At 43.4% G+C, this 22,676-nt stretch overlaps 1 protein-coding gene across 1 annotated transcript in view; it reads left to right on the forward strand.

The window, feature by feature from the left end:
- The window catches only part of LPP (LIM domain containing preferred translocation partner in lipoma), a 677,526-nt gene that overhangs the window by 191,772 nt on the left and 463,078 nt on the right, over nt 1-22,676 (forward strand). The window contains exon 5 of the mRNA XM_047099816.1: nt 5,306-5,386. The gene's annotated coding sequence lies outside the window, so the exon portion shown is untranslated. The remainder of the gene's footprint in view (nt 1-5,305; nt 5,387-22,676) is intronic.

Consider the following 22,676-nt stretch of genomic DNA (forward strand, 5'->3'; position numbering starts at 1 on the left):
GTTGATGAGGTTAGAGGATCCTGTGCGTTGGAGGGAGGGCGAGAAACAGTGAGTAGGGTATTGAATGGGAAGATGATAAAACATAGCAAAAAACACTAGAGCAGCTTCACATTCTTTCTGGGAGGTGACTGTAGGCAGGTGGGTGATCCCTGCCTTACCCATATCATCCTTTGAGTCATTTTCTTATGCGTGGTCCATCAATACTAGCCCAGGTTGACATCACTCTAAAAAGAGTGGTCGCATCAACCTGCAGAATGCCTCATACTCTGGCGCCCTCTTAGGTACTGACAATGTACATTAGCTACTTTTAGGGAACCCTCTGGGACAACATTCAGCTTGCTCTCCTTAGACTCTGGAACTTTGTTTTTGCCTTTGAGCAACCCTAGTTAACATCCCCTAGCAGGCATACTTCAGGAGACCCCCAGCCATCGTGTCCATTGGCCAATAAGAGATCATCTGAGACTAGAGCTAGATCCATTTTCGGGGCGGCCGAGAGTCCCATCTGAAAGAAGAAGTTGGAGCACTTTTGCCTGTAGAAATGACGTGTCATTTAGAAAGAAAGCTGTGCTCAAGATAAACTTGAGAGCATGCAGCCCCTCTGAAAAGTAAGAGTGAGAAGCAGGAAGTGAGGGAGCCTGAGGTCTTCAAATGGAATGTGCAGAAGTGTGTTGGTTACCAACCACAGGAACTCCCCTAGCAGGCTGCCTTGTGAACATTTTTTGAGAAAACAGCATCGGTGTCAGCAGTTCACCAACTGGCCCCAGAGAGGGCTCTGTGCCTGTTTCCTTCTTCCTCCCAGGCATTAGCTTGAGAGGGAAGGGAAGGCTCTAATGAGTGTCGACACTGTCCCGGGCCTTTCATGAGGAGCAGTTGCATAAAATTACTTCACTTAATCCCTTCCACAATCGGACTAGGTCAGGATTATTAATCTCTGCTTTTACACGGGAGGATGCTGAATCCCAGGGCACCTCACTTGTGCTGAGGTAGATCATGTTTTATGTCTTGAATCTTTGCCATGTTCCTTTACCTCCTTGTCTGTCTGGTGAATTTGGGTTCCTCCAGGTCATACAGGAGGTTCTCCTCTGAACAGCCTCTGTGCCACACGTGAACCGTTGTCTTGAGTTGCATGACGATCCTGTTCTTCGTGTCTGCGCCATTTCTCTCAAGGTTCGTTACTTCGGTCTGAGCGACTGTAGAGCCCACATGCATACACTGCCTTCCTTGCCTGCATTCAGCGTTCTCCACGGCAGGACTATAGGGAAACTTTTTAGACCCAGTCCCGCAGGGGATGCTGCCTCTCCAGCCCATTGCCCTAGATCTGCTTTGCTGACGTATTTTGAGTTTTCTAGATTCTGGGCCTCCTTCTTACTAATGTCATTTCCCAACTCCTGGAACCTGCCTGTTACCTTCTCATTTATGAGGTCCTGTCAGAACTTTCAAGCAACCCTTTTCAAATCTGGCCTGTGCTGGAATCACTTGGGGCACCTCACTCTCAGAGATGATGGTCCAGTGGGTCTGAGAGCATAGTGTGGGAGAATGTGTATTTCTGACGAGCTGCTGGATGATTCTGAAACTGTCGGTTTGTGGGCTCATTTTCATTAGCACACCTTTTAAGTACAGTTCAAGACCCCTGTTTTCCAGGAAATTTAACTGACTGTCTTCACCCATAGTGGTTTCTTTTTTCACTGTCTCTTTCTCTTTCTCCTTCTTTTGTATCTTCGTAAAACCCATCTCCTTCTTTATCTGAATCAGGTAACTTTTCATGCATGTAAGTCTCAGGGGCTCCATTACTAACTTGTGGTGCCATCAACACTTTAGATAAGACAGACGACTTTGTATAAATGAACACAACTTTGGAAGGGGCGTCTTGAATCATGAATCCTGAGTTCACATCTTGTCATAGCCTCCATGAGCTTTGTGTTTTGGGGACAAATCATACCTTGTGGAGTTGAGTTTCCTCATCTCTAAAGTAATTATCCCATTTCCTCTTGCGACAGAAGCTCATAGAAAAGATGAAATGAGATAGTGAATATATAAATTGCTGTCCAAGTGCAGTGACATTCATTGTAGATTATTGGTGCTGTTTTGTTTTGTAGAGTTGACTCATTCACTTTATCATTAATGATGAGGCAAGAAGGAAATGCTGTTGTTTTCAATGAAATGTAGACTGGAGGGTGGGGCTGAAGGGACCCTGAGATTTTGAGAAAGCACCTTAGGTTCCTGGAAATGATTCTCACACTAACAGTTGTGAGCCTGTGCTCAGGACAGAAAAGCGCTGTAACTTTATACTGTACTTTTTGCTTCCTGTGGACTATGGTAACAGTTACGAAAATTGTGTTCATGTTCTGAGCTTCTTGTGTAAACTTGAGAAGAGCAAGGAAATATTGATAGTGGTTGTCATTTCTAGGGGTTTGTAGGGGAATCGCTAGTGGGTAAATTGCTAAATCATTTCATTTCTGTTTTCTCTAATGAGAAGACCTAAAAAGGAAGTGTTCTCTCCTTGGTTTCCTTGAGAAAGCATATCCATCCCTTCAATGCTTGCTATGACAAACCTAGACCTGGCACTGAGGACTGGAAGTGGGGTTGTATGTAATTTCTTCCTTCACAGAGTTTACAATCCAGTGGGAGGTCCAGTTTTACCAAGCTAATCCATGTAGGTGAAAAAGGAGAGGTATAGGCAGCATGCCGTGGGAGCCCGGAGGAGGGTTCTGGTGGGTGTGGAATGGGGGAGAAGCTTCCTGAAGGAAGTGGCGTTTGAGCACACCTTTAAGAGCTGAAAGGAATTTGTTCAATGAACTTTTTAGGTCTGAACAAGCCAGATGAAGAGACGGTGCGTTACTGCTCTAGGCATTTCCTATCGTGTTTTATTGCCTGGGCTATGGGAAAAGAGTCACTGCACAGAAACCTGAGAATATCTTCTTTGCAGATCTCCTGCTGGTAGTCTGGTCCGTCTGACTATACTTATTTCTTTTAGTACATGTGTCACCTCCTTCTTTACTGGATGTTCCCTTTTGCAACTTCTGGGCTTGGGGTTTCTTTCCGGGTCATTGTCCTCTTTCCTGCAACATTGGCTTACTCCCTACTTCCCTGCTCCTTTGGGCCACCTCTTTGTCTTGTCCCCAAATACTTTAAAACCTTTCCCTTCCATCGTTTACTTCTTAGCTCGTGTTTTGACCTGCAGCGTTAATGGCAGCTTTTTAATTTCCTTGTATTGATTAGATTGATGTGTTTGCAACACGAAGGCACTGCTTTCTCTTCTCTGGGCTCTGGACCGTCAAGTGTCTAATGCCAAGGCAGGTCAGTACTCGTATGTATATCGTGCCTTTGTGGCCGAGAGGAGAGAAGGTCACAGTGAAAGGAAAGGGGTTGTTAAAATCTGTTGGAACGAAACCTCAAGTGCCCGGCTTGCCTGAGAATGCGAGGTAGGCTTTATATTCTGTGGCTGGCATATTAGAAACGTTTGATGTTTGGAGCATTACATTTTGATACTTTTAATAATGTAATATAACTTTACATCAACTGAATCCAGGCAATTTCACCATCCACTCCATTATTAATTCCAGATGGGAAAATTCATTAGGGTTCAAATTTTGTTTGAGGCCCAACTGTTTCTTAAATTATTATTACAATTATTATCTATTTATTTTTTTACAACTGATGGGAAGGGAAATTTAACAGCTGTGTGATTAGCAGGGCATGAAATTAAAAATGTTTTGCACAGAATCAAGAGGTTGTTTACTACAGAATTCCTCATCTGAGAATTAAGTATCATTAAGATTGGCCACAAGATGCTCTCTTTCACCATTTAAGTTCGATTTTTCACATCCAGTCCTTCACTAAAAGGCCTTTAACCTTTTCTGGAAGGCAAACACTGGTCAGATCATCACAAAGCATTTCCAATGTTCACAGTCAAGGTGACAACCCCGTTTCTGTCACTCACAAAACAATAGTGCTACTAGAAGTTCAGCCTCACTGCTCACGGCAAAGATTGAGCAAGTCCCAGTTGGAGGAAGTCTGGTCCAGGAGAAAAGGCTGCAGCTCGACCAGTGGCTTGAGTCTTCTCTCTCAAAATCCCAAGAGGGTCATCTTCCTATGACGTCTAGAATGTGGTGTTTCTGCGTACATTGGCCTTTACTCCCATGATGCCATTTCTTGGGCCCTTTTGCAGAAATCCCTCCCTTGGGTTGTAGAAAGTACCACATCCCGCTTCCTTTGGGTGGGATGCTGGCAGTCTTCTGCAGAAGTAGTGGAGCGTGATGGTCCAGCACATTTGCTGTTGGAACCTCTCTACTGAATGTTGAGGCCAGTTCTTCTGTTTCCCCTGTCGACTTGCATGAGCTCGCTGCACCCCCTTTGCCTCCTCCCTTTATTTAGAGGTGAAAACGCTGCCTACCTCCAAGGTTAGTTTGAGGATCCCAAGAGTGAATACCTGGAAAATGTTTATGGCTCTGCCCAACTTACAGTTTATGCTCAGTTACTGTTAGCTGCCTCCATTTTTTAAGGTAATGCGTTGTTCTGTGTGAGAAGGTCTTCAATAAACATCCGGCACGGCCTTGCCTAGCTCTCAGCCTGGAATCTTTCATTTCCTCCTGCCTTCTTTGTCTTTAATAGAGTCTTTCCTGTATGATAATTATCTATATACTTGTATTAATTCTTTCTTTAGACAGGTTTTATCTTGATACACAATGAATTCAACCAGAGCTAGACCTGGTCTCTGCCCTCTTAAGAGATCTTTTCGCAGAGGGGAATGGGGCTGGTGAAAGTTAATGCAGGTAACTCTTGCTGGAGAGAGAGTTGGCTGGACTAGAAATCTCCCTGATAAGAGTTATGATACTTATTTGATTTTTTTAAAGTGATTTGTTTATTTTGAGAGAGAAGGAGACAGCATGAGTGCGGGAGGGGCAGGGGGAGGGAGAGAGAATCCCAAGTAGGCTCTGAGCTGTCAGCACAAAGCCCCATGTAGGGCTTGAACTCACGAACCGTGCGATCATGACCTGTGCCGAAATCGAGAGTTGAATGCTTAACCGACTGAGCCACCCAGTGCCCCGAGAGTTATCATATTTAGATTGCACCTCTGATTCAGGGATTTGTGGTCATTGAAGGAGAGAGATGTTAGTTTTGGTGGGGTTGGAGACAGATATGGAGAAAATGAAGGACGTCTCCCTGGAGGAGTAAGCATTTAATGTGGGCCCTGAACACTGGGTGGAATTTGACCTGGTAGAAAAGGGGGAAAGTCTCCCCAGGAGGCTAAGTGAAGGGTGTGGACTGTGCTTGAATTTTTTGTTTCCTCTGTGCTGCCCTCTAGCTGCCATCCACGCCCTTCGAAGAGCTGTTACTGCAGGTGAAAAGCCAGTGAGTGTGCGAGTGACGCTCTCATAGTCTCCAGGTATTTTTTTTTTTTTAATTTTTTTTTTAACGTTTATTTATTTTTGAGACAGGGAGAGACAGCATGAACGGGGGAGGGTCAGAGAGAGAGGAGACACAGAATCTGAAACAGGCTCCAGGCTCTGAGCTGTCAGCACAGAGACCGACGCGGGGCTCGAACTCACGGGGACCGCAAGATCATGACCTGAACCGAAGTCAGACGCTTAACCGACTGAGCCACCCAGGCGCCCCATAGTCTCCAGGTATTGTACGAAGAGGAGACAGAAGAGCCAGCCTCACGCGCACCCTGCCTCCCGCCCCGCACCTGGTGCAGTCTAAGTGTGTTTGAAAGGGGGTTTGCTTTCCGGCATGGGTGAGAGAGAGGAAGAGTAGGAGAGACAAAGGCAGGAAATGCTGGATGGGTATACAGGGATTATAATGAAAGGCTCTTGAGTGCTCTTTATCTTTTCCTTGCAGATCACTTTTAGGGGTGACATAAGTGCGTTTTTTTTTCTTTTAAATATCAAAGTGGCACTTTTTTTCTCCTTATCTCTACTTTTTCCTTAGGAGCCAGTATTAAAATTACTCTTGCCCTCTGCCCTTAAAAATACAGCTGGATGGGTTATGCAGGAGAGTATTCGTGGAATGCATTATATGCTGGGCAATAGTTGTAGGTGTTTACCACCTTTCCTGTAGAAGAAGGCCGTTAAAGTGGGGATGCTACCAGCAACCCCGTGGTGGTTGGTGGATATGTTTCCACACCGTGGCTCCTCTGCTTCAGCTCTCTGCCATGTCAAGGTGGTTTTAAATTTACTGTCACTTTCAGCAAGTGAGCTGATGAGGCACCATAGTGTGCCCGTGACTGGCCAGACGTTACATGGTGTGGTCCCAGAATAAGGAGGTTGGAGTTTTAGCCTCCGCTGGAACAGCAAGTGTTAGAGTTATCCAAATAGTGCTTTAAAAAAAAAAAAGTTTATTTGTTTTTGAGAGACACACAGAGCGAGAGAAGGGGAGGGGCAGAGAAAAATATCCCAAGCAGGCTCCACACTGTCAGCGCAGAGCCCGATGCGGGGTTGAACCCACGAACTGTGAAATCAAGACCCAAGCTGAAATCAAGAGTGTGATGCTTAAATGGCTGAGCCACCCAGACGCCCCTCCAAGCACTGTTTTGCGTGGGGGTGCCATTGCGACGCAGGGAGCACTTGTCCCGAAGTTGCTGCCACTGCTCAAAACATCCGCGGTCTTGCCTGCAGAGGTAATGATGAGCCACCCCAAAAAGCTATAGAAGCGTGAGATGTGAGACCATGAAGTCCACTTACCTCATTCTGAGTGCAAGAAACCGAAGCCCTGACACAAAAACTGTTGTGCACAGCCGTCTTTCACACAGACAGGGGAAGCACCAGCTCTCAATGACTTTGTTAGCTCTGTGCCTGGTATTTTCTCATTGTCCCAGAAATGAGACAATGAGAAAACGGATCTTTAAAGACAATGGATTCTGAGTTGTGCCTGTGAATAATTTGAAAGAAAAAGAGTGCGACAGAGAAAAAAGGGGAGAAGTTCCCCTTGGCATTGCCTAATATCACAGAGTATATCCGAAGCATAGGGGAGACCCAGACCTCTTGGGTGAGGATCTTTCTATATAATACAGGAACGTCTCAAGAAATAGAAATCGCTTTGTCAGAGTTGTTAGTTGATTATTGTTGCATCTGTTACAAAATTGGGAGTAGGAAAAGGTAGAGTTAAACCTAGTTTCTAGCTGAATCTAGACCTTACCTTTCAGGGTAAGACCCTACCTTTCAGGTAGAGTTGTTGTCAGGAATAAAGCTCTGTCCTTGTCATAATCCACGGTCACTTCATGGCAGCATTTCCTGAAATGCCCTCTGTGGAATAGTAGCTCCACAAATGGCCGAATCAGCTGGGGAATCAGCTGTTTTTATAGCCAGCCACTCACTTTGGAGATTCTCCGTGCATCTTCAGCAAGCTTAACTCGAAGAAGTCCTGTAGGTTAAAAACAATGGCCACAGCATTCTTTAAATTCAGGTTTTGTCAAATTTATTTTATAATGGAGCCTTTTTGTGGGCAATTTCTCAGACTCGAGTTTTGTGGAACATTCTTTGGAATTTTGTGGAAAATAGCATGACTTTATTGTCAAAATCCTTACGCCTCACATCTGCCATCTTGTAATGATCTCCAGTGAAATATAAAGGCGTTTGGGCTACACTACAGATCCCTGTCTGCCCTCCCTTCACCATAGGAGGGATTACAGGTTTATTTCAGGATCAAACACTTTGCAAATGAAATGTTGTTAGGAAGGGGAGGAAAAAAACCTTCTAGAGCCTAATAATTGCAGAAAGAAGACAGTGTTATACCAGCCAAACTCAATTTTGTGAATTAGGGCTTTAACTTGGAGAGTTGTTCCTGAAAATAGCTTGTTTTTAAGCAAAACTTTGTTGGCTTTGGTGGTAGGCTTTTTTCACCATCAAAGGCATGAATATGGGTGATTTTAAACTGTGGCATGTTTCTTGCATTTAAAACCAAGACTTATGGAGGAAACACTTCTTTTTTTTAACTTTTCTGAAAAGTTGGCTTGACCATCATGACATTTTCTTCTGTTTATTTGAGAATATTAGCTTTCCTCCCCTCCCCTCCCCTCCTCTCCCCTCCCCTCCCCTCCCCTCCCCTCCCCTCCCCTCCCCTCCCCTCCCCTCCTCTCCTCTCCTCTCCTCTCCTCTCCTCTCCTCTCCTCTCCTCTCCCCTCCCCTCCCCTCCCCTCCCCCCTCTCCTCCCCTCCCCTCCCTTCTCTTCTCCTCCCCTCCCCTCCTTTCCTCTTCTTTCCTTTTTTAAGCTTGAAAGGTCCTTGTTGATCTGCCCAAGCCCACACTTGACAGATGAGGAAATAGAATCCTGGAAGGCTTTGATAACCTTTCTTAATTTACTCTCCTACTTAGTGACAAAACCAGAACTAAAATCAAGGTCTCTTTTTTACCTGTCCAGTACTTTTTTTTCTGTTTTAAATAATATACTCTTAAAAAGAAAGGAGTTATTTGCTTCTCTTGATTAGATAGTAGATAGGTAGGTAGGTAGGTAGGTAGGTAGATAGATAGATGCATTCATGCATAGATGAAAGATAAAAGCCTATAATGAAACTCTTTTACCTTCAAGGTAAGAAGAACCTTCCTAGTCCTTTGGCAGTTTCATTTTTAGGAGGACTTTACCCACACCAGGCCAGTCCTCTGTTACTGTTCCCTTGAGAAATTTACCCACTTCCGTGAAGAGATATGTGTGAAAGAGAGGTTTATGCCCCACCTATCATCTCTCTGTCTTACCTCCTGCTAAGAGATTCACTACAGCAAAGTGGTGGTTAGAGTCTTCCTGGTAAGGAGAAGGATTAGCTAGCTCATCACCAGGTGCTCGAGGGCTGTGGCCTAGTTATCAGTGGTTATTTCTCTCCTTTCGCTCCCCCTTCCTCCCGGTTTTAGCCTCTTCTTGGTCCATCACCTGTGTCTCAGCAGGAAGGCCATCTCTCTCCGTAGATGGGAAAGAAACCCCAGCTCCAAGGAAGATATTCCTTCTGCTAGGTTTAAGCCAGCTGTGGCAAAAACAGAAAGACATTCTCATGCCTTTGAGTTTCTTCCTTTAGGTAGGAGGTTTGTTAGAGTAGAGCTCGTGGAAAGTCTCCACCAGAAATCTCAATTCCCGTGCTAGCGGTTATCTGCCCTGTGTGTGGTACACAGGACAACGTGGGTTTCCGGGCTGCACTTCTCTGCTCACCAGCTATGGGATCCTGGGAAAACCAAGAAACCTCTCTGTGTGTCATTTGACCCCATGTGCCCAGGGCTGGGGAGTCCTGATTCCTGGAGTCGTTGTGGGGATTAAATGGGATCGTCGATATGAACAGGCTTTGTAAACTACAAAGCACCCTATGATACATTATTTGTAACGGCATTATTTTATCAATGGTGATGACAAACACATACACGCTGCTGCCTTTGAGCCAGGTACCATGTGAAGCATAGTACATCTGTTAGCAAACAATTCTGTCGGCGGCTCCGTGTGCTAGCGAGCAGCACCAGGCATCATAAATCACCAAGCCTGACTGCTCACCCCGGATTGGGTAAGGTGATTTACTCAGTGGATGTGGGCACGCCCCTTCTCCTCCCTGGGCCTGAGGTGTGGACTCTTCGTAAACGAGGCGCTTGACCTCCGGTTGGATGTAAGGTCCTACCTGTTGTGGCATTTGTGATTCTGTTAGGCAGTGTTTTGTCCCTCAGTGGCCTCCATCACTGCTTATGAATCCGAACTCACCTTGAACTGAGGGCTGTCCTGCTCTTCATTTAACAGAGGAGGGCTCACAAGAGCGCCAAGTTCAAGTTCACGTAACTTTCCCAAGGCCGCACCGCCCGTGAGTGTCGGAGCCGGCATGCACACCCTGGTCTGGTGCTCCAGAATGATGGCAGCTCCATCGATTTGATAGATCCTGTGATGCTGGGTGGGCCATGCTATCAGAGTCCTCACCTAATCAGCCCCATGATTATCATTCTGCTCTTTGGGTTTTCGATGGTGGTTGTCATTAAACTGCACAGTTGGGTTCCCAGCATCTTGATTGTGGGTCTTGAGCTCCGGGATGCGCACTGCCAGTGTCTGACGCAGGGTTTGGCACACAGTAGTGTCCTTCTTTATCCGCACACTTTCCCTCGCTACCTTCTGGACCCTTTCAACCCCTCAGGGAGGTCTGCCCCTGGCATCTACCTAAACTGTGTTTGGCAGAATGACCTTTTCACATCAGAAGCCACTTGAAGAGGCTGCTGGGGCACGACTCCGGACAAGTCCTTACAGGGGAGACGTGTTTCAAGCTGCAGCCTGTTTGCTTTCTGCGTGGCACGCACACCCTGACCTTCTCATGGTTGCTTAACCCTGGCCGGTCTTTTGGCTGTTCCAGCTTTGGTTTTGTTTTGAGTGATTCTATTTTTCTGACGGCCTGGTTTTCTTGGGTTCTGCTTGATACAACACAAGATTTGTAGCCCAGTTGCATCTGGAAAACGGTCACACCCATTGGAGTTGGGAGAGAATTAACTCTTCGAGCCCAAGGAAACTGGCATCAGTCTTAGACTGTGGACATCTTCGATCTCGGCCGCGGCCTTCTCGTCTTGGGTCCACGATCTCTTATTGGGTCCAGCTTCCTTGCACGGTTGCCTTCACCTCCTAACCCACTCAAGTGTGCTATTTTACCATTCACACACCACGCATGAATAGTGACTCACTATGCAGGTCATTTATTCATTCACCTGCGTGTGAATTCTGTGATGTTATCTACCTATTGGACAATGAACCAGGCACAATAGGTGACACCAAGATAAATTAAACACTATTCCTGTTTTCAAGAAGCTAATGCTTTGAATGAGGAGAGGTCATTGATTTAATCAGCAGCTAGTTCTTGAGCGCCTACCATGACCAAGTATCAGGCCTTTAACCACAACTGTGGATACCAGGCTGATACAAGCCCTCTCATTGCAGGGCTTCCGGTCCAGGAACGACAATGATCACATTCATAATTTCACAGATAATCGTGTAATTATGGTCATGATACATGATACAAAGCAAATGGGTGCAGGCTGTTGTGGGAATATAAAACACGTTTTTCTTCCTGGCCTAGTTTGTGGGTAAGGTATGTTTCTCCAAAGAAATGGAGTTAGCCAGGGAAAGGTGGGCAAGGGAGAGTGGGTTTGGACACAGAAGCCTCCTGCATGAAGTACAAAATGGTCAGGACTCTGCTCAAGTGTAGAAATTGAGACAAGGAACATTTTAAAACCTGGGTTGATGCTAAAACTCCTTTCAGTAATATTTTTTTGCTGTCTCCTCTATAAAAGGCAGGCTTTCATAATATCTTGACCTGTTTTAGTAATTGTAAATTGACTTAAGAAAAAAAAATTTCTGTTTTTCCTTTCTACTTAAATGTGTGAAAATAATTCGCTGTATTTCATATGTACGCCCCAGGTCTTTGAATCCAATTAGTAAGAAAAACATTTTTTTATGTCATTGTTAAGAAACACGAAAATAAATAACTGGTAAAGAGAAACCCAAATTCAAATGCCTTGAGCTTTCTGCTGGAATCTGGGAGTGGCTTGTTGTAAGACATGGTTTCGGATGTATCATTTTCATTCTGCAGGTATTAATTTATTTATTGGGAGTGCCTCCCTTGGGTTAAGAATTTTACTGGACTGTTGGAGGCGAGAAGAAGGGTATAGGCAGGGCTGCTGCTTGCTGTCACTCAGATTATGTCGTGCTCGATGGCAGGAGGGCAGGAGAGACTCAAGTCCTAACCTCACTCTATTTCCCAGCCCAAGTCCAGGTGCGTTTTTCTAATGTGCACAAAAGAATCTAATGGTTAACAGAGGCCTGGCTATGGGAATGTCTTGCATAGTTTTGTTTTACTCTGAAAGCACTCATAGTTTAGTGGGGGAGGCAGACACTGGAAGAACTAAACATAATTATATTGCCAGCTAGAATGAGAGACGTTAACTGGAGGTACAAATAACATTCTGAGGGAGTTCAACTGAAGGAGTTTTAACTCTGACAAAGTAGGGAAAATACATTTATACATTTGAAGAGACCAGGTGGATGGGTATGTTTTCCTTCCTCCTTCCCTCTCTCCCTCCCTCCCTCCTTCCTTTCTCCCTCTCTCCTTCCCTCCCTCCCTTCTTCCTTCCCTGTCTCCTTCCTTCCTTCCTTTTTCTTTCTTTCTTTCTTTCTTTCTTTCTTTCTTTCTTTCTTTCTTTCCCTCCCTCCCTCCCTCCCTCCTTCCCTCTCTCCTTCCTTCCTTCCTTCCTCCCTTCCTTTTTCTTTCTCTTTCTTTCTTTCTTTCTTTCTTTCTTTCTTTCTTTCTTTCTTAATAAGAGCTTTATTGAGATCTAATTCCTATATCATACAATTAATTCTTTTAAAGTGTACAATTCATTGGTCTTTATTATGTTCACAGAGTTGTCCAGCCATCACCAAAATCAATTTTGGAACATTTTGCTCACCTCAAAAAGAAATCCACACCCGTTGGCAATCACTCTTTATTCTTCAAATCTCCTTCACCTAGTCCTGAGCAGTTGTAATCTGCTCTCTTCTCTGTAGAGTTGCCTATTCTGGGCATTTCCTGTAAGTGGATTCATACAATAGCTGATCTTCTATAACTGGTTTCTTTCACTGAGTGCAACGTTTTCCAGTTTCATCCATGCTATGGCATGATAAGTAGGTTTTTGATTGCTGTAGAGTGGAAGGGAGTTCACCCCACAATGATGCACTAGACTGAGCTAAGAGAAAGACCTTCTTAAGACAGTATGGGCTATGTTGGAGAGGGTGAACGTAGAATATTGGTTAGAATCTGCAGAGTAGGGCCTTTGGGGGAAATTATGGGAAATATAGTTGGAACTGTAATTTGAGAGCAGATTATGAAGATTAAGAATAAATTTGAACTTTTTTCTCAGGATGCAGATATTTTTGAAAGGGCAGTGGTATGACTTGATGGATATGATATGAAGAATTGATAATTAAAACTGTAAGGTCACCCAGGTTAGCTGTGGTGAGCCAGGTATGAAATTAATTATGCCTAAAGCCCAGGTACTTTTTCCTCATTTTCTACTGCCTCTTACTCTTTATGTTTGTTAACTGGAGTAAGTAGAAAAAGTACAGATGCCTCTGTTAAAGTTATTTTTTTAAGTATTAGAAGCCGGTGAAAAAATGAACCCGTATAGGTTATAGTTAAAAATGCTGCTTCTCGGTCACTTGGGATGAGGCAGCGTTTTCATGGCAAAGCCCACGATGAGTATTTTATCCCATCATGAGGAAATGGGGTTGCGTCTGTAGGCATGCTTTTGGATAAGGAATCCGTATTAGCACAGGCTGCCATAACAAAACATCGTAGCCCGAGTGGCCTAAACGACAGAATTTTTTTTTTATTTGTTTATTTGTTTTTCACGGTTCTGGAGGCTGGAGGATTGAGATCATGGTGGTGCCAGGATGTTCAGGGTCTGGTGAGAGCTCTCGTCCTGGCTCGTAGAAGACCGCCTTCTCACTTGTGTCCTCGCAAGGTGGGAGGGAGAGGAGACAGAGAAAGCGCTCTGGGATCTTATAAGGGCACTAGTGTCATCATTAGGGCCCCACCCTCATCAAAAGCTAGTTGTCTCCCAGAGGCCCCATGTCCAAATATCGCTTTGGGTGTTAAGGCCGCTACATGGAAATTTGGCGGGGGGGGGGGGGGGTGGTGGGCACAATTCAGTCCATGGCAGTATTACACTTTGGTTTGAATTTCCTTTGACTCAAGGCCTTGGATATATTCCTTATAATCATTTGACAGACTTTTGCTAATCACATGGAAACCAAAGGTGTCTGAGTGTAGCTTGCCTGTGTTTGCTTCTCTTGAAACCTACAGAAATCCTTCGGGACTCGTTTCTGTGCTGCTCATATCATAGGCTCTTGCAAGAGGAAGAAGTTTAGAGATGATCTGGTCTAAGGACTATGAAATTAAGGGTTCATGGTCCGTGCGCCTCCTGAAATTGCATAATTCTCCATGTTTGTGTGAGGGTGTACTCTCCTCACCCCCCGGCTCCGTCAGATTCTCAGGTGGTTTGTGTCCCTTCGAAGAGGAAATTCTCTTTTCCCCTGATAATTGTTGGCTCCTTAGTTATTTCGTTACATCTTTACAACTCATCTTCGTGGATTAGAAAACTAAGCCGTACAGAGTTAAATCAGCTTGCCAAGGTCACAGAGTGAGTAAGTGACAAAAGCCAGGTTCAGGCCTTGCAGTCTGACGCTGGAGGCTATGGTCCTTGCCCTTGTGCTTTCTTAACCTGCCATCCTCTGCATCACTCTCTTCTACCTATTTCAGGCTCTGGAGTTGACTGTCCCTCATTTAGTAAATGTGTAATAGAGAGTCAGGCACATGTCCATGATGATGCTGTGATTAAAGACACATAGCTGTCAATATGTGACAGTGATATGAACCCAGAGTTCAATTGTGAGACTTCGACACTCATTTGTAAATTAAATTAAAAACGCTCCATCTTGGGGCGCCTGGGTGGCTCAGTCGGTTGAGCATCCGACTTCGGCTCAGGTCACGATCTCGCGGTCTGTGAGTTCGAGCCCCACGTCGGGCTCTGTGCTGACAGCTCAGAGCCTGGAGCATGCTTCAGATTCTGTGTCTCCCTCTCTCTCTGCCCCTCCCCTGCTCATGCTCTGTCTCTCTCTCTGTCAAAAATAAATAAACATTAAAAAAATTTAAAATAAAAAAAAATGCCCCATTTTGACCTTTGGTTCTGCCACCGAGTTTCTTCCTGTCCTTCCCTCCCTTCTTGTCTCCCTTTCTTCTTCCCTCTCCTTCTCTCTCCTTTCCTCTATTTCCTTTCTTCAACAACCTGAGATGGAATTATTAATAACTGGGTATTTTACTATTCCTAAAATGGTTTTATGGTTGGGGGCCCTGGGGATTATTCTACTCCTCGGTAGTCTCTAGAGGGTCCTTGAGGGAGCTGTCATACCTGAAACCATGTTGAGGAAAGGCACCGTGCCTAAAACCAATGCATTACCCTAGTACAGAGTAGGCTCCCTTGTTTCTGATTTTTGGGGACTGGCTGGTGCCATTCATAGAAATGGGCAATAGTGAAGGAAGTTCCATATCTCTATGGGTATAGGATAGAATGGGAGGTTTTAAAAAAACTTTTCAGATTTGAGACTTCTGCAAATGAATTCCTGAATGTGCAAGCCCGGAGTCCAGAAGAAAGGTCAGGACTGGAGTTGGGAATGGTCAGGATATGATGAAAGCAGAACAGTAGATGAGATTGCTTGAGGAATCTGGAGAAGAACAAGCCCTCTGCCTCCTTTCCTTCTAGAGTGTGGCACCTGTCTCCAGTCCCATTTGCCCGGGTAGTCCTTCCTAATCGTTACTAACCCAGGCAATGTTCACCGGTCTCTGGTCTTCTGTGAATGTCTGTGTTCACCCAGGTCACTTGTATATTCCAGTAAAGCTGGAAGGGAGGTGGCATGATACAGTGGAACTTGGATTTATTTAGAAATCTGGAGTCTAGTTCTTTGAGTCCAGGCTTTGTCATTTGCTGTTTGTGTGATTGATTGATGGATGGGTTGACTGATTTTCTCAAATTCAAATTCCACATCTGTAAAATGAGTTATTAATGTCTGTCTTGTCTATATCACAGAGTTGATGTCCACTTTTTAACTACCATAAAGGATGCAAAAGCTCTTTAAATGGAATCTTTAAAGAACTCCTCTTTGTTCACCTTTACATGTAGTAATGATGATGTTTGTTTTCAGTCTCCAGTTAAACTCTAAGCTTTTTCGGGTTTATATACACGATATTTCTTTTGTACCCTCCTCAGTACCTAAAACAGTATGTGTATTAGATGTTCATTGCATGGTAATAATTAGGGCCTTATTTCTTTTCTTATGCTGCTTTTTTTTTAAATTAATGTAGCATTTTTTTTGAAGATTTTCCCCCAGAAGCTATTGGGACATTAACTTCTACAAAAAGAGTATATTCCTTGACTGTATTGGTCCCCTCCTTTGTGTCTTACCCTCAGCATGTGCGTTGTTTTCCTAACATATAAGGTTTTGTCTCCTGGTATTTTTACCTGTAGAAACACAGGGCCCAAAACCTTGATAGAAAACTAAGGCCCAGACGAGGTTCAAGTCCGTATAGTGCTGGTTTATCAATAGTGCTCATTGTGTGCTATCCACTGAAGCCTACGGGTGTTTAACTTCTTGCCTTATTTTTTAAAATTTTTATGTCTTAAGTTTTTACTGTGAAATGACTGACTTCTGTCAGACACTCAATTTTATGAGGATTCTGGTTTTGAATCCAGTTCCTTTCTACTGTACCTTAAATTGTACTTTCCTTTTCACCCTGCTGTGGTACATTTGTTCCTAGACATCATCAGGGGTGACACGAGACACAGAAGATATTTTCTAATGTATTTCTGGAAAATTTAATATGGTTGTTTGTTTGTGTTGACTATGGGTAGTATAGGGACATATAATCCATTTTAATTGATATTTTTTGTACATATTCTCAATTATTCCCCATTTTCTCTATTTTCTCCCCACCTCCTTAGCATGGTTTGCCACAAATAGATATACATTTTACCTAATGAAATGTATTTTCTTTACCAGGCACTGGTAAAGTTGTGTGTGAGGTGCTTTATGACTTGAAAACATGATTAAAGTATAATTCTGCCCTCAAGGAGCTTTATGTCTGGCAGAAGAGACAGACATCTTAACAGGAAGGATGTAATACTAACTGGGCTAAGACGTGTCTAACATTAAAGGCACAAAAGTGTGCATTAGGAGTATGTGTGAGGGAAAGATTAAACTTGAATGAGGACTCTCACAAAATCGCCAGCATACTCATCTTTCATTGTAAATTTAACCCTCAAATTCTTTCTCTCTGCTGAGGTGATTGTTCTTTATATACACATAAAGTTTTATATACGTGCACACTTAGCTTTTTTTTTTTTTTTTTTTTTTTTTTTTGGAGAGAGGGAGGAGAGTGCAAGTGGGGGAGAGGGGCAGAGGAAGAGAGAGCGAGAATCTTAAGCATGCTCCACGGTCCGCACAGAGCCCGACATGGGGCTTCATGCTGTGACTGCGGGGATCATGACTTGAGCTGAAATCAAGAGTCGGTCACTCAACCAACTGAACCACCCAGGCATCTGCAACATAAAATTATATTTTAATTGTAATTATAATATACTTCTATGAATATATTTACTAGTCAATAAAATGCGTCCTAATTTCTGCCTCACCCCAACCCCTGCCCCTTCAATGTTTATTTTATCATGATTTGAATAGTGTCAAGGCAGGATGAAAGAGGCATTTTTTTCAGAAGGTGACTGAAAACAGCAGGTTGAGGGATGATTGATATGTCACTCAATATTTAGAAAACTATGGGAAGGAGAAAGTTCTGTAGCATATCAGGAAATAGGAAACTATCTCACCAGTTGCCAGAAGTGGTTGCTCAAGCTCTTGGAAAATGTGCCTTCAGTAGATAATGCTTAAATCCTAGTATACGTGCACGCACACACACACACACACACACACACACACACACCCCACAGGAGCCTCTCTGCCTTATTAACCATTTATTCTTGCTGTCTTTTATTTGATGATTTCTTTTACCTTGTTCTTTTCTAAATATTACCTCCACTGGGACCTAATTAGAACCCCCTCAGAATTCACAGAGTGTTCGAATACATGTGGGCTCCAAATGTTATCTTTAGACATTACAGGATATTAGAAACTAATTATGGTTATCCATTGTGTATACAGGTATATAAACACCTCTCTGCCAAATGTGTTGTCAGGTTGCAGTGAGAAGAGTCAAAGAAATAGTTCTCATTAGCTTTCAAATTTTGAAAGGATTTTTTTTTTTCCTGGAGTGATAATATTGCAAGTTGAGACCTCTTAGCTTCTAAAGTAAATGTCCAAAGCTGAAGTTTATCTTTTTTGTTAAATTAATGCTTGATTTAGCCCTGAAATTGTTTTCTGACTTTATGAGGAAAGTACTACTTCTACAAAAGCAAGATTGTAGTATGCAGGCATTTGTGGAAAAGACTGACATATGGCCCTTGAACAACACAGGTTTGAACTACGTGGGTCCACATATAGTGGATTATTAAAACATAAATACAGGGGTGCCTGGATGGCTCAGTGTGTTAAGCATCTGACTTCGGCTCAGGTCATGATCTCCTGGTTCGCAAGTTCCAGCCCCACATCGGGCTCTTGGCTGACAGCTCCAAGGCTGGAGCCTGCTTTGGATTCTGTGTCTCCCTCTCTCTCTACCCTTCCCCCACTCATGCTCTGTGTGGGTCTCTCTCTCAAAAATAAATAAACATTTAAAAAAATTGTAAAAAAAATTAAGTAGAGTGGATCAGTCAGTTAAGCATCCAACTCAGGTCTTGATCTGAGGGTTGTGAGTTTAAGCCCCACGTTGGGCTCCACTCTGGGTGGGGAGGCTACTTCAAAAAATAATAAATAAATAAAAGTAAATACATAAATACAGCGTAGTACAATAAGTGTGTTTTCTCTTCGTTATGATTTTCTTTCTTTCATATTTTTGTTAAGTTTACTTATTTTGAGAGACAGAGAGAGAATGTGAACAGGGGAGGGGCAGAGAGAGAGGGAGAGAAGGAGAATACCAAGCAGGCTCTGCAAGGTCAGTGCAGAGTCCAACATGGGGCTCGATCTCATGAACGGTGAGATCATGACCTGAGCTGAAATCAAGAGCCTGACACTTAACCTACTGAGCCACCTAGGTGCCCCTCCTTACGATTTGCTTAATAAGTTTTTCTTTTCTCTAGCTACTTTATTGAAAGAATACAGTATATAATACACATAATTTACAAAATATATGTTACTTGACTTATGTGACTTGACTGTTTAGGTGATTGCTAAGGTTCCGAGTCAACAGTAGGCTATTAAGTAGGTAAGTTTTGGGGGCCTTGAAAGATATATACAGATTTTCCACTGCTTGGGGGATCAGTGACCCTGACTTCTTAGTTGGTTAAGGGTCAACTGGATTTCTTCTCTGTGGAATAGCCGTATTCAGGAAAGACATTTGATTCAAACCTCAGCCAATCAAGACATTTTGTAAGATTTTTAAAGCCATTGTTCTCAAGAGAGGTAATAGATCATTGCTCTTTTCATTTACTTATGTATAATATGTAAAAATATTAAAATGACCCAAGAGTTGGTTGGCCCCTAGAAAAAGGACACCGCAAAATGCTGTGTCGGAAAGAATACTACCTCTAAAATCTTGAGATTCGGGTTCTAGTCTCAATTCTGCCTGTACTTGATCTGTGGGCCTTTGAAAAGTTGGTGCACTTGCCTCAGTCTCCTATTTCCACCTTTAAGAGCAAAAGAATTGCAAACTGTTGATCTGGAAGACACCTGAAAATTGGCCCCCTCTTTTGTATTTTTTAATTATATAAATAATGTAACATTGTGCAAGGCCCAGAACGTGGAGTAGAAAAAAAAAATGTCACCTATAATTCTACTACCTAGATACAGGTATGATCTGTCATTTTTGTGTATTCCCTTGTAATCTTTAGCTATAAGCATAAATTACCATAGTGCTATGTATCACTTGGCATCATACGTTAAGTATTGCTGCATAGTCTTGAGTGATTACAATTTTATTTTTTTTAAAAAAAATTTTTTTTTCAACGTTTTTTATTTATTTTTGGGACAGAGAGAGACAGAGCATGAACGGGGGAGGGGCAGAGAGAGGGAGACACAGAATCGGAAACAGGCTCCAGGCTCCGAGCCATCAGCCCAGAGCCTGACGCGGGGCTCGAACTCACAGACCGTGAGATCGTGACCTGGCTGAAGTCGGACGCTTAACCGACTGCGCCACCCAGGCGCCCCGAGTGATTACAATTTTAAACCCTGTTTAATATTGCATTGAGTGGTTACACCGTATCTTACTTAATTATTCCATTATTTTTATATATTGCTGTGATTATCATTTTTATACATCAGTATAGCTTAGTCCATCAGCAATTTTAAGCATGGTGTCTGAGGGTTGAGATATCAAGGTCAGAGGTTAACATTGTATGGTTATTCAAATCCACTGATGGCTTGTATTCTAGGGGATGTTTCCATAGCTGCTGCAGGAATGCATGAGGGAGTCAGTATCTTGCCTATCTTGCTGCTTCTGCCAGCATTCAATGTGTTGTTTCTTTGGTATTAGCATTTCTTTGGTTATTGTAAGGTTAAACATGTCTCCTTATGTCTCATTTGCAGTTACATTTTGTATGTGGCATTAGAAAATGAATACTTTGTGATCTTTGCAAGCCTATTCACTGCAAAGCAAAGAGGGCGTCTTTTAATGAGAATTGTGCCTGGCTTGTAGGAAAAGGTTCTAGAACTTTTTGAGTACCCCCAAGGACCTCTTGAATAAAGGGAAAGATACACCTCCTTCCTAAATGGAGATAGGAAGGTGGTTAAGGAGTTAATTTCCTGTACATTGCATGTCATCTGGGCCCAGCTTTTGAGGGTATTGTTCTCGAATCCTAACAAAAATGAATTCCAAAACTGTCTTGATAAAAGGTAGGCAGAAGAGCTAACAGAAATTTGAAAACCAGGAGTGGTGAGGAACGGGGGCCAGCCTGGCCAAATGCTAAGGTGCGTTATAAAGCAACTATAAGTGAAATGGTGGTGTTGGTGCTGGAATAGGAGGCTCTCTCAGTAACATGACTACCAGCGACGGAGCCCCTGCACGTGGAACTGAATATGCAGTGAAGCAGCATCTCGAAACACTCCGAAGAGGGAGGACTATTGTAATGTCCTTGGGGTAGTTGGTAAGCATCAATAAAAACAAGTTATATCATGAATATACATCCAAATAGACCCTAATATGAATTAAGGGTCATCTTAGACCATTGCAACAACACCTAGAAAAGGCTTAAAAACCGAACAGATTTCTTAGATGTCTAGTAATTGGAAACAATACTTTTTTAATTTAGAACTGGGGCTTGCAGAATGTTTCTGTGGATGGTCAGGTAGGAGCTGTTTTAGCCTTTGAGGGCCAGATGGTCTCTGTCACAACCACTCTGTCTGCCATTGCGGCCATGGACATCAAATATACGTCAAAGAAATAGAAAATATGCATTTATAAAAGAAACATAATACTTTGAGTGTCAGTTTCCTGACACAACTGTTCCCAAAGTAAATTTTCTGACGCTTCTAATTTCTTGCCAAACTGTGTGTGAAAAGTAGTATCTCATTGTTGTCCTGTTTTGCATTTCCTTACTATTGAAGTTGCCTACATGTGTATATATTTTATTGTTATCTATTTTTGCTCTATTTGTTTGCCATTGAGGTCTCCTCCTTGGTGAATTACAGGTAGGGTTAATTTATCTTGCTTATTTTAGCTCCTTTGTCACCTGATGTCCCAAGGCCCTGGAGATCTGTTTGGTAACTCTAGCCCAGTGCAGACCAAGAGGGTGCCATTTTGCTTTGTGAAATATAACTCTTCTTGTGACTGTGTGTCCTTGGGCCTGGGGCTTGAATTTTAGCTCAGACCTCATCTGTGTCCTAAGCTGGCTGCTCTCCAGTAGGCTAAAGCTGGAGGACTGCTTTGCCTCTTGGTCCAGAGCTCAGCATTTGCTTGTGTTGACCTACTGCTTAGGCTGTCTCTACTTCCTTTAAGGTTAGTTATTGCCTGAGTATTACCCGAACCTGCCTGTGCTGCTGGGGTCCTGAAATCCACTCACGGGCAAGGTCTGCCCTTGCATGCCTGTCCATCCAGGTGAGCAAGCCGAGAGCTTGGGCCTTACTCCTTCTAATCACACAGTTGCATAGAACTATCAGTCTTATGTTTCACTCCTGCATTGTGACCATTATTTCTGTTTTCCTGGAGATACGGCTGAGAAAGTGCTGAAGTCGCTTGCACAGAGCCACACAAACATTCTTAGAGGACATACACTGTGAGATTACCGAGGTGAAAATGTCATTTTCTCGGTCCAGAGTGTCCATGGCATTGGTATGTTGCAAGCACAGAGGCCGTCTCTGCCCCTCCCTGCAGTCTTTCCATTGTTCTATGTGCTACAGGAACTGAGACAGTTATGACAGAGTGGAGCTGGTTTCTCTTCTCTTTTGGACATGATTGTTTGTTACAATTCTGATCACCATTTCTTCCCCTACATTATAAAATTGTAAAATTATGGCTATATTTATATTTCCTTTTGCTGCCTGGGCTTGAAAAGTCCCATTTGGGGCGCCTGGGTGGCTCAGTCGGTTGGGCGTCCGACTTCAGCTCAGGTCATGATCTCACACTCTGTGAGTTCGAGCCCCGCGTCGGGCTCCGTGCTGACAGCTCGGAGCCTGGAGCCTGCTTCGGATTCTCTCTCTGTCTCTCTCTCTCTGTCTCTCTCTCTCTGTCTCTCTCTCTCTCTGCCCCTACCCCTGCTCATGCTCTGTCTCTTTCTCTGTCAAAAATAAATCAATGTTAAAAAAAATTTTTAAAAAAGAAAAAAAGTCCCATTTGTAGCTTTTGTTTGAAATTCCTTTATTAATAATCTCTATATGTATATTACAAAATGCTCTTGTGTTCCGTATTTCTCCTGGTCTTCTTAAGCACACAGGAGGTACTCAGAGCAGGGAGTGTGGTCTGCATTTGGCAGATGAGTCAATGCAGGCCCAGTGTGGTCCTGGGAGGCGCTGGCCTGAGGCCACCATTGGAGCTGGTACCCCAACTGCCATTAGATGTATGACCATGCTTCTCCTGACATTTTTCTTCCTGTCCCCAAAACTGCTTC

Source organism: Lynx rufus, unplaced genomic scaffold, assembly GCF_022079265.1.
Source record: "Lynx rufus isolate CCGP_SWC_20201006 ecotype Redwood Valley unplaced genomic scaffold, mLynRuf1.p SCAF_5, whole genome shotgun sequence".
Taxonomy (NCBI): Eukaryota; Metazoa; Chordata; class Mammalia; order Carnivora; family Felidae; genus Lynx; species Lynx rufus.